Source organism: Dermacentor albipictus, unplaced genomic scaffold, assembly GCF_038994185.2.
Source record: "Dermacentor albipictus isolate Rhodes 1998 colony unplaced genomic scaffold, USDA_Dalb.pri_finalv2 scaffold_72, whole genome shotgun sequence".
NCBI lineage: Eukaryota > Metazoa > Arthropoda > Arachnida > Ixodida > Ixodidae > Dermacentor > Dermacentor albipictus.
This window is the reverse complement of record NW_027225626.1, coordinates 214,503-223,933: the sequence shown is the minus strand read 5'-3', so window position 1 is coordinate 223,933 and position 9,431 is coordinate 214,503. Positions and strand designations below refer to the sequence as shown.

General features: G+C 41.9%; 1 long non-coding RNA gene across 1 annotated transcript; it reads right to left on the bottom strand.

Annotated features, from left to right (window-relative positions):
- Positions 1-1,069: 1,069 nt before the first annotated feature.
- Positions 1,070-8,220, bottom strand: LOC135914816 (uncharacterized). Its single transcript, XR_010568427.2, has 3 exons — positions 7,968-8,220; positions 6,334-6,470; positions 1,070-1,287 (listed from the first exon to the last, which is right to left on the bottom strand). It is a non-coding gene; the product is annotated as an uncharacterized lncRNA (long non-coding RNA).
- Between the last annotated feature and the right edge of the window lie 1,211 nt (positions 8,221-9,431).

Genomic DNA, 9,431 nt, shown 5'->3' with positions numbered 1-9,431 from the left:
ACCATGTGCTTGCATAGAATATTCCACAGGCATTGTAAGTTAAGCTACCAGAATAACAATCAGCTAGTCTAAGGTTACCTAATTGAACAAAATCATTGTATAATTTGTGACGAAATGGCAGAAGTATTTATTTCATTAAAGAGATATGGTTACATAATAATGTTTGCACATTATAAGTGTAAGGAAAATAAGGAGTAAAACCATACCAATACAAAGACATAAGCACCGAATAATGGCACAGGCTCGCATAATTAAATTTTAAGCAGAACAGTTTTTTTAATTAACCTAATTACGAACTATTACATGTTTTCATTCGAAAAGCACTCCATCTTATTATAAAGCACAAAAATAACCGGTCACATAAATAAGAACAAGTCTGAGTGTGTCTTTAACACAAGGATAGAAAGTTGGGCGAGTTGGTACAGTAACATGATCTTGGATTGTAGCGCGAAGTGACACGGACACAGACTAGAAGCAGACAGGATGAGCGCTAACTCTCAACTAAATGTTTATTGAAACGAAGAACATATATATAGGTGACTGCAAAATACCGCAGCACATCTAAATGAATATTCAATACATTGAAGTAACATGACGACGACAAACAAAAGCCATCAGCCATCAACTGCGTGGCAAATCTGAGTGCAAGCTATTCTCTTATCAAGTATACCTGTAGGCATTGCGACCAATGTGCTCCCAAGATGTATGAGGCATTAGTCATTGCAGAGTTGTAAGGACATGACAATCCTAGGATGATTATGTTCTTGAGGCTTTTTCCCCCACTTTCCATCTTTTGAAACGTGTATACTTTACTCATGAAAACAAAAATGCTACAACTGGCGTGTGATAAGCTTTGCGTCTTATTTCCTAGCAGCTCATTGAAACGAGCCACGATGACAAATTCAAATGCCGTTACCTTATCCAGATAGGCATTAGAGTGAGCATCACTTAAATACATTACACTGGTTTAATGTTATTGCACCACTTTGTGTCAGGTAAAAATGTTAGAAACATCAAAAATGTTAAGATTCTACGGCCAACCATGACAACTAAATAAAAAAATCATTAAGCTTTCCTAAACGAGTACAGGAGCTTTACAACTGGCCGTCTTGGTGATGGACACGCAGATAGATGAGCAGCCATTCCACTGAGACGAGAATGTTGAGGGCTTCGCATGGAAGTCTGCGAGACACTGCAGAGTAGTTCTTGGTCCAGATGAAGGAGGTTGCTTGCATACACATCTGGGCCACCATACTGAATGCATGGTGTTACCGGAACCTTTTCCCCCTGCATTGTGGCAAAAAAGCATGGTTATGATTATACGATTTTTAATATGCAAAAAAAATGAAGTGAGGCATGCAGACAGGACACTAGAGTAGAGAAGTGAACATGAACACGAAAAACATGAAAAATTTCATTAAATGGTTTTATTAGATAAAATTTCTTTACGATGTGTCATTCATTATGAGGGTTCATAACCGCAACATATTTAATATATAAGCAGGTAGAATTATCAGCTTGGTCAGTTTGCACAAGCTTGTTTGAGGCAAGAAATCGAGTTTCACAAAAACAACCTCAACATTCTTGATTGAAAAAGGAACACCTCAGATGACATGCAGTCCTGTGAGTGGGAATTGCACAGTTCAACAAAAACAAATTAAAACTCACAGACCGAAAGCGAATTAATTGATAGGTTTTAGTAGCACAAGGGCATCTTTGGCCAATGAGCGCCAAGTCTATACTGCAAAAGATAAACTTAGTGCATCTTTACAGAGCAAATATATAAAGATGACTAATGCCTCTCTGCACTGCAGTTGCTTTGCTCTAGCGTGAAGTCATTTTAATGCATGCACACGTACATACACAGGCTACACCCAAGTGTAACAGCTGCAGAATTAAAATTGGGCAGCAACAAAGTCGCAACCTTTAACCATTGATCCCAAGCTGTACTAGTGACTGGAGGTAGTACCAATATCGCCAATGACGAGTCGCACTCTTTCTGCCCGATGATATGCTGCTCTTATTGTCAAAGATGAGTTACAGTCGGCATTGAGGGAAAGCTGCCCTCAAGGGCAGCTCTTATTTTTGTGTTATTTCTAACCAGAGACCAATGAAGTAATATATTTTTAGAATGAGAATGACACCGAAAAATTGAGTACGTAAAAAATTTGGTACATTCTTCCGGAATTAACTTGGGGGTTAACGGCTAAAGAGGCAATCCAGAAACTAGAACAAGTTTTGACATGTTTGCTACCAGTCAATGCTAGAAAATATGTTGGCATTCTGTAGTTTTGTCCAACAATGCAAAAGGGATTCTTAATAACTGAGGAAATAAATGGAAAAGTATCATGAAGTATATTTCGTGAATGTAATGCAGAATCAACCAACTTCTGTTACTATATAATCTCCACTTGATTAACCTGCACTTTCTCAACTAGTTCAGGAGGTGCTGCATTTCACTACTCATTCCACCAGTTCAACGTGGCAGCAACTGCATGTTGTGATTTGTTTTACTTAGTGCAGGCTTTGTACAGGGCGAGTTCACAGCATTCCCTGCACTTGGCCGAAACGTAGTGCATGTTTCCGCAGCAGGTGTGGTGCCGCTTCTACACGAGTGAGGTGGAGAAATAAGAGTTTCATACAATAATTACTAGAGGGAACTATGACGTTAGTGCCCACAGGAGATCAAACAAGAACGGCTGTACCAGCATGGAAATTATGGGAATTACATGGATTTGCCTAAACTTCATCTGTTTGGCTTCAAACGGCTTTGTGACTTTGTAAACTAGTCATTTTCAACAATAAACTGTGTAATAAATAAACAAACATTAAAATCGTCCGACGACAGGATTCAAACACGGGAACTCTAGAACAGAAGTCTAATATTGAAACCATTAAGCCACGGAGGCATGTAACGACAAGCGAGTGCAACGCCCTGATAAATTTATCGCGGGCATACCAGTGCCTAGAGACGCTTGGCGCCTTTCGATTTGGCCACGTGGACAAGCTCAATAGTTGCAATTAATAGCAATTGTGCGTGTTGGCGCCGTCTTCTGCACTTCTAAGAGTACAGACTGTGCTGAAATTTACGACAATAAGATTTATATAGCGTATAATATACGAAGCCAAAAGAACGTCTGAATTCACAAGCACGAATATCAGACAAATTTATGTGCTTCCCATCATTCCCATGGTGGTACGACTCCAGCACCAGAGTTCTTTCTAGTAATTACTGTAAGAAACTATGGCAGAAACAGGAGTAATAAACTAAGTTTTGCTGTCCTATAAATCTTACTGCTCATTAATTCCAAGTTTTAGTGCAGTCACATGTCTAGTAGGCAATTGTGGTATTTTTCATAAACATTGCAAAGCCAACTGTGATGAATGTTCACTATGGTAAATTGTTTATGATCGAGTAGCATAGACTACCGAAGAAGTCTCTGGAAGGCAAGTTAAGTGATTTTCTTATTAGCAGCCTTTACACAGCATTCGAGTATATGACACATGCACCTCAGATATGCAGATAATATTTCCTTGACTCAGCAAGAAGCGATGCTTCATGTTCCACGAGGCTACTTCTATCAAAGCAGTATTGGAGCTCTCTAAAAACAATGCCACTGCAGATGATCCAAATATTTTTCAGGGGCAACAGTTATGTCTGAAATCATGCTAGAGTAGTTTTTTTAAACACATGCTCAGACCATGTTAGAAGTGCTTCATAAAATCCTCCTATTTATTAGACTAGTCATATGTGTGTACAGAAACGCTACTAATTAGGTCCCATGCTATATCATCACCTTAACAAAAACTTCACTTAGTAATACACATGCTGTGATAACATTTGAGACCACATTGAGATGCTGAACAAGGTGAATTCATTATTTTTTTAAAATGAAGCTCCTGTTCTTCCAAACGAGAAGAAAGGATACTGAGGGTCAAAATTTTTGTGAATCACAGCTGGAAGATGCCAGGGACGGCACGTGGAAACTTATTTGTAATTTTCTATTTAAATGTAGAAATGATAAAGGGAAATGAAAATGGTAAAAAAAACAGGCATGGGGGAGAACGAACCTACAGCCTTTGCATTAGGCATGCGATGCACTAACCACTGTGCCACCGAGGCAGCATTCAACCATCCACAATGGCCCCTCAGATTGTCGACGCTCGAACACGGCCGTAGTACCACAGTGGTTAGTATATCACATGCGTAATGTGAAGGTTATGGGTCCGTTCCCCACCCACAGGTGGATATCTTTTAATTCACTTTCACTTACCTAGAATTTATCATTTCTATACTTCATATAAAAAAACTTAAAACATGTTTCTGTATGCTTTCCTTGGCCTCATTATCTGCTGGCTTCCAGTTCTGTTACTTCCAACACTTATACATATTCTAATCTGGTAAGTAAACAGTTTTGCGTGATGCTGGAATGCATTATAAAACAATTGTGCAGGGCCGTGTTATGTAGAATGCCTTACATTGCCCAGGCAAGGTGTAATAATGTCAATCTGAAAAAACAAACAATCCCCACTCTAAGCTGAAATGCTGAGTACTGCTGTGTGCAACATGATTTAACGAAAACAACTTGTTCAGAAATAAAGGCACCAAACAACGAGGAAATATGAAAACTAGATAAAAATTTGTGCAGTTGCATGTTAAAAATTTAGCACAGCAACAGATGAAGACATAATGAAGGAAGCGCGAAGATGGTTTATTTTGGACACACGAGGCAATATACTTGTAAGATGCATATGAGCTTACACGTGGAGAAATATTGTTTATGTATCAGCAAAGCTTCGAACAGGCCTAGAGCACACTGATACAAGGTGTCGAGCATGTAAATCTTATCATGCCCTTAAGTCAAAGAAACATGGCTGTTTCTAATGATTCGCTAGACATGGCTGGCTCACACAACTTAGCCACTTCTATATATGCCTTGTAATTACCAGGTGGTCTGTATGACATGTGCAAGCTTTAAATATGTACAAGTGCCACGTAGCTGGACAGCACCTAGGTAATGTCGTTTGCCATGGTTTTGAGGAAGTGAAACCAATTCTTGCATTTGTCCTAATTAGGTAATTAGTTAACAATTATTTAACTGCTCAAATATTTTATTCAAAGCAAAAGTGTCAGCGCGAAAATTGTAGAGCATCCTGAAAAATTCCCAATCCAGCTTTCTACTGCTGAGTAGGTGCAACAAATTTTTTTTTTCAAGCTTGAAAGAAGCCAGTGAACACATGCAAGAAGTGCCGTGCAACTAACCGCTCCTGCACCTGAACACCATTTGGCTCCTTTTTTCATGCTTGAAAAGAACTTTTTGAAAAGAATATTTTAGAAATTGATTAATTATTATTGACTATGTATTAGGCAAAATACATGAAATAGTGTGACTGCCACTTCCATTTTCGGCGACATGAATTGACTCCATCCAAATGGAGCTGTACATGGTGCGTGTTTTGAGCTGGTTCTGTAATTTAGGCTAGTTTTGACTAATTGAAGCTTCGCACCCTAATAATGGAGTCAGCCTAAAAAGAAATTGGTACATAAACGGTCGCTGTCAGTACTCCATACTCCTCTAACTTAGTGCAAAGTGCTTGTGAGCCAAGAAGTTGGTAGTTCTAAGCAGTAGTTCTCATTTTGACCTGCTGTTATAGCCCACTTACTATGATGCCATGCTGCTCAGTCATGCTGGTCCCAGCCTCAATCTAGGCCATGGCAGCTGCCCTCCAATGAGGGTAAAATGCAATAACGCTTATGCACTTTGATTCAGGTGTACATTAAAGAAGCCAGGTTCCCAAAACTTTAGGTTTTGTAACGTAAAAGCCCATAATTTAATATTAAAATTTAAAGGTGCTTTATTAGGAGGAGGGGCATCATTTTGAGCTTTTACTGCACTGCATGGCACCAAGAAGCTCCAAGTAAATAAAAACAATTTCTTAGACAATGTACATATCTTGCAAACATTTACAAACACTTCTCTGCATGCACTTCTGTTGCTGTTATATTTCGATCCGTATGCCAAGGCGGGTTATGATGTTAGAACATGTTTCAAACTTTTTTTTACCGCTTTAAAGTTGGTTATTTTACATCTCACTGTGTGTCGAACGCACATTTCAGTGCATCAATTTCTTCAGAAAGCGCACTCCTCTTTATTTATTTGTGCATGTAAAAAGGGTTCAGAAGAACTGCTTTCTGAAGGTCTGTATAACAAGCAAAAAACAATTCTACATAGGCTGCACAAAGAGAAAGGAGTGGTTTGTAAATATGTTATTTAGTTCTTAAAAAAAGAGGCAGCTGTCAGTATTCTGTTCCAAAGTAAAAATTGCCCCTACCTGGCTCTGCTTCATTTTCCGATGTTGATGGTCCATTCGGGGGCACTCAACTGATAGGCTGCACTTTGGCGATGTCGGGTGTGCTGTCACCAGGCCCAAGGTCGATCGACATCCTCACCAAAAGTCGAGTCCAAACGCTATAAAAGAAATATCTCATCATTTTGCTATCAGTTTTGTAATCTTGCGTGTTTCACACACGGCCGTCAGTGAAATATTTCGTCACTTGGATACTGAAAGAAATTCAAGCATTTTCTGGCAGCCAAGCTGAAGATGATGATGTGTGGTGTTTTATGGCGCAAGGGCCAGGTTTGACCAAAGAGCGCCATGACATGTGGTAATGTTGACGATGTATTGTGGAAGATGTGACTTGGCTGTGAACTGGCCTAAAAATTGTCGCGGTAAAGTGCATAAAATCTACGTGCTATAAAATTATGGCGATGACAAATGACGAATACTATGAACATTAAAATCCATCGTGGAAGAATGATGCAAAATAGAAAATATATAGGATGGTAAAATTACTTGGAGCACTGCTGCCTCTCCAGAGCCCTTGAAACACAAGGGCCTAGAGGCATATGTGCTATACGAAAGAGCTATCACAGCGGCATCCTCTGAAGAGAGGGCGGCAGCCAAGCTGAATACACAGTAAATGGAGAACATTAAAGAGCAAATGCAGTTGTCAGATTAGATTAATCAAGTACAGCAGAAATGGAAAATAAATCAGTGATACTGTGTCTGTTGGCTTTGAATGCAAGAAACGTAAAAACAGGAACTTGCAGCCACGCCACTTTGAATTTCCCGCGTTTGCTACACCTCACAAGTTTGGCATCGTTTGGTACTCGGGGATAGTAACCGCTTAAAATCAAGATGAACGAGCGTCGGCATAAATTAACAGGATAATTAACCGGGCAATATTGGCGCATAAAACAACTCACGTAGCGAAGCTACTGTCAATTACCCGATGACGCATCTGCGGGCGGTGCGGTTCGGGCGAACAATTCAAAAAGGAATGAGAGTTGTTTCACGCCTACTAAGCTAAGACAGAATTTGAGTTTCTTACCAAACTATACTGGATATTTACGCTCCGAATAAAACGCTGGAAATTTTGTTACGTCACATTGCATACGTATGAGTGAGGAAATTGCTTTTATTGTGTTCTGCCCAGACGGCATGTAGCAGCAACCACTCTCATGCAACAAAAGCATGAAAGTGGTACTCGTGACACCGAAAACAAACATATACAGCGCCAACGTTACGCCCCTTGGAGTAGGAACTAAGCACGATCAAGCCAGTTTTCTAGCTTTCATAACGCCATGAACACGACCAAACATCGAGCGAAAATACTCTCTGCTCTCGACAATTAATACCGCTTCCATTTATATACCTATCGCTGCCACAAGCAAAAGTCAGTGGGCTAGCTGTCCACAAGCCGCAGATTAGACTGACAGCAACATATCACGGTAACGTAAAACAATTTCCACGCTGACTTAGCAGCCGCGGTGTGCTCTAAGTGCCAAAGTTCTCGTTTGCCGCTCGAAATTCACACCATCATGACGGGCACTGCATCTTTCACATGAAATATTGCACGCTTTGCTCCGGAGCTCAACAGGAGGGCGAAAAGCATTCGCACGTACCTGAAATCCGCATTCCGGAAACCCGTCGACGCTTCCGAGAGCGGGGCGCACAGCCGTACACCCGTACGGCGGCTTGACTTGGACGTGAGGCACTTTTATCAAACATTTCACATGCGACATGTTTCACACCGATTGCGCGAGCACCAGAAAATGACGCAGGCCGCATTGCGACGCCGAGCAGACGTGCAGCCACCGATGAGCTGTGTGCGCGGATTGCAGAGAACAAAACCATACAAAACGTTAGGCGCCAGAAGATGGCGGCTCTCGTTGCGGAGACGAAGCGGACGAAGCCAACGAAGCAATGAGGCGCGAGTGAATGTTGCCAACTGTTGCTTCCGCGTTATGCTGGCGGTGGTGGCTTTAGTGGCGTGTGTTGCGGTTGTCTAATTTTTGTTATTTCTTTTCCCCAATCAGTATAGCTAAGATCAGTTCTTTGTTTGAATTTTTAGCTGTGTCGTTTGGCATTATCTTTGTCTTTTTATGCTATTAAGCGGCCAGTTATGGCCTCTCAGGTTCGCGCGCGCCAGCTTCGCGCGCAAATCTCAGAGGCCATAAGACAACTCGTTAGCAAATGCCGTTATTGTCGTTGTTAACGTTTCATCATCTTTTCTTCAACTGAGATAGAAAGGTAGTGTCCCTTTTCCCGGGGTTGGGAGGGGGGCGATCAAGACGGCATCGCTCAGCGGGGGGCGGGGGATAGATTGGTGATGGTTCTTATCGCGAAATTCGCGAACCTGCGATATTTTTTTATAACGGCAGCATTTCTATACTTCCCCAACAAGAAAAACCATCCGCCCGTCAGTCCGTACCACACGATATCTTTCAAAACAGAACCCGCAGCAGCGAGTGAATTCACCTTCGTGCTAGCTCTCGCTTCAACGCGACCGAAGTGGCGAGAACACTGCGCTCACGAAGCTTTCAGCTTTTGCCGCACTATGCGCTTTTCGCAGATCACTTTCAAGATAGGTGTACGCGCGTCTGTTTTCAAAGCGAAGTAAACGGTGAGAACACAGCGCGTGAAGTTTTCAGCAGTGGGCACACTCTGTCCACAATGCAGTTCGCTTTCAAGATACGGTTCGCGCGGCCGTGCCACAAGCAGCCGCCGCTGGAGAACGGTTGATAACGGTTCGTCGCGGATGAGGAGGGCTAAAGAGCGATAACGGCTCAAAACGAATGGAACGTCACCTGCCACCTGCAGTACTTCGCTTGCGCCGCCGACCAGAGCAGCTCGTGTCGCCGCAGCGCTGTCGCTCATACTTGTCGGATCAAGTCTCATAACATTGATAACGACATGGACTGCGTGTACATGAGGAAGAGTCACAATGCTTACGCACACTAATGGTATCTTCGACTGGTCGCCTGTATGCCCCGAAGCAGAGTCGGGTAGATCGGTCGTTTCCCGAGCTCAAAGGTAGGGGACAAGCGCGCAAGCCGAACGTGCGACTCGCTCTCGGAGGAAGAAAT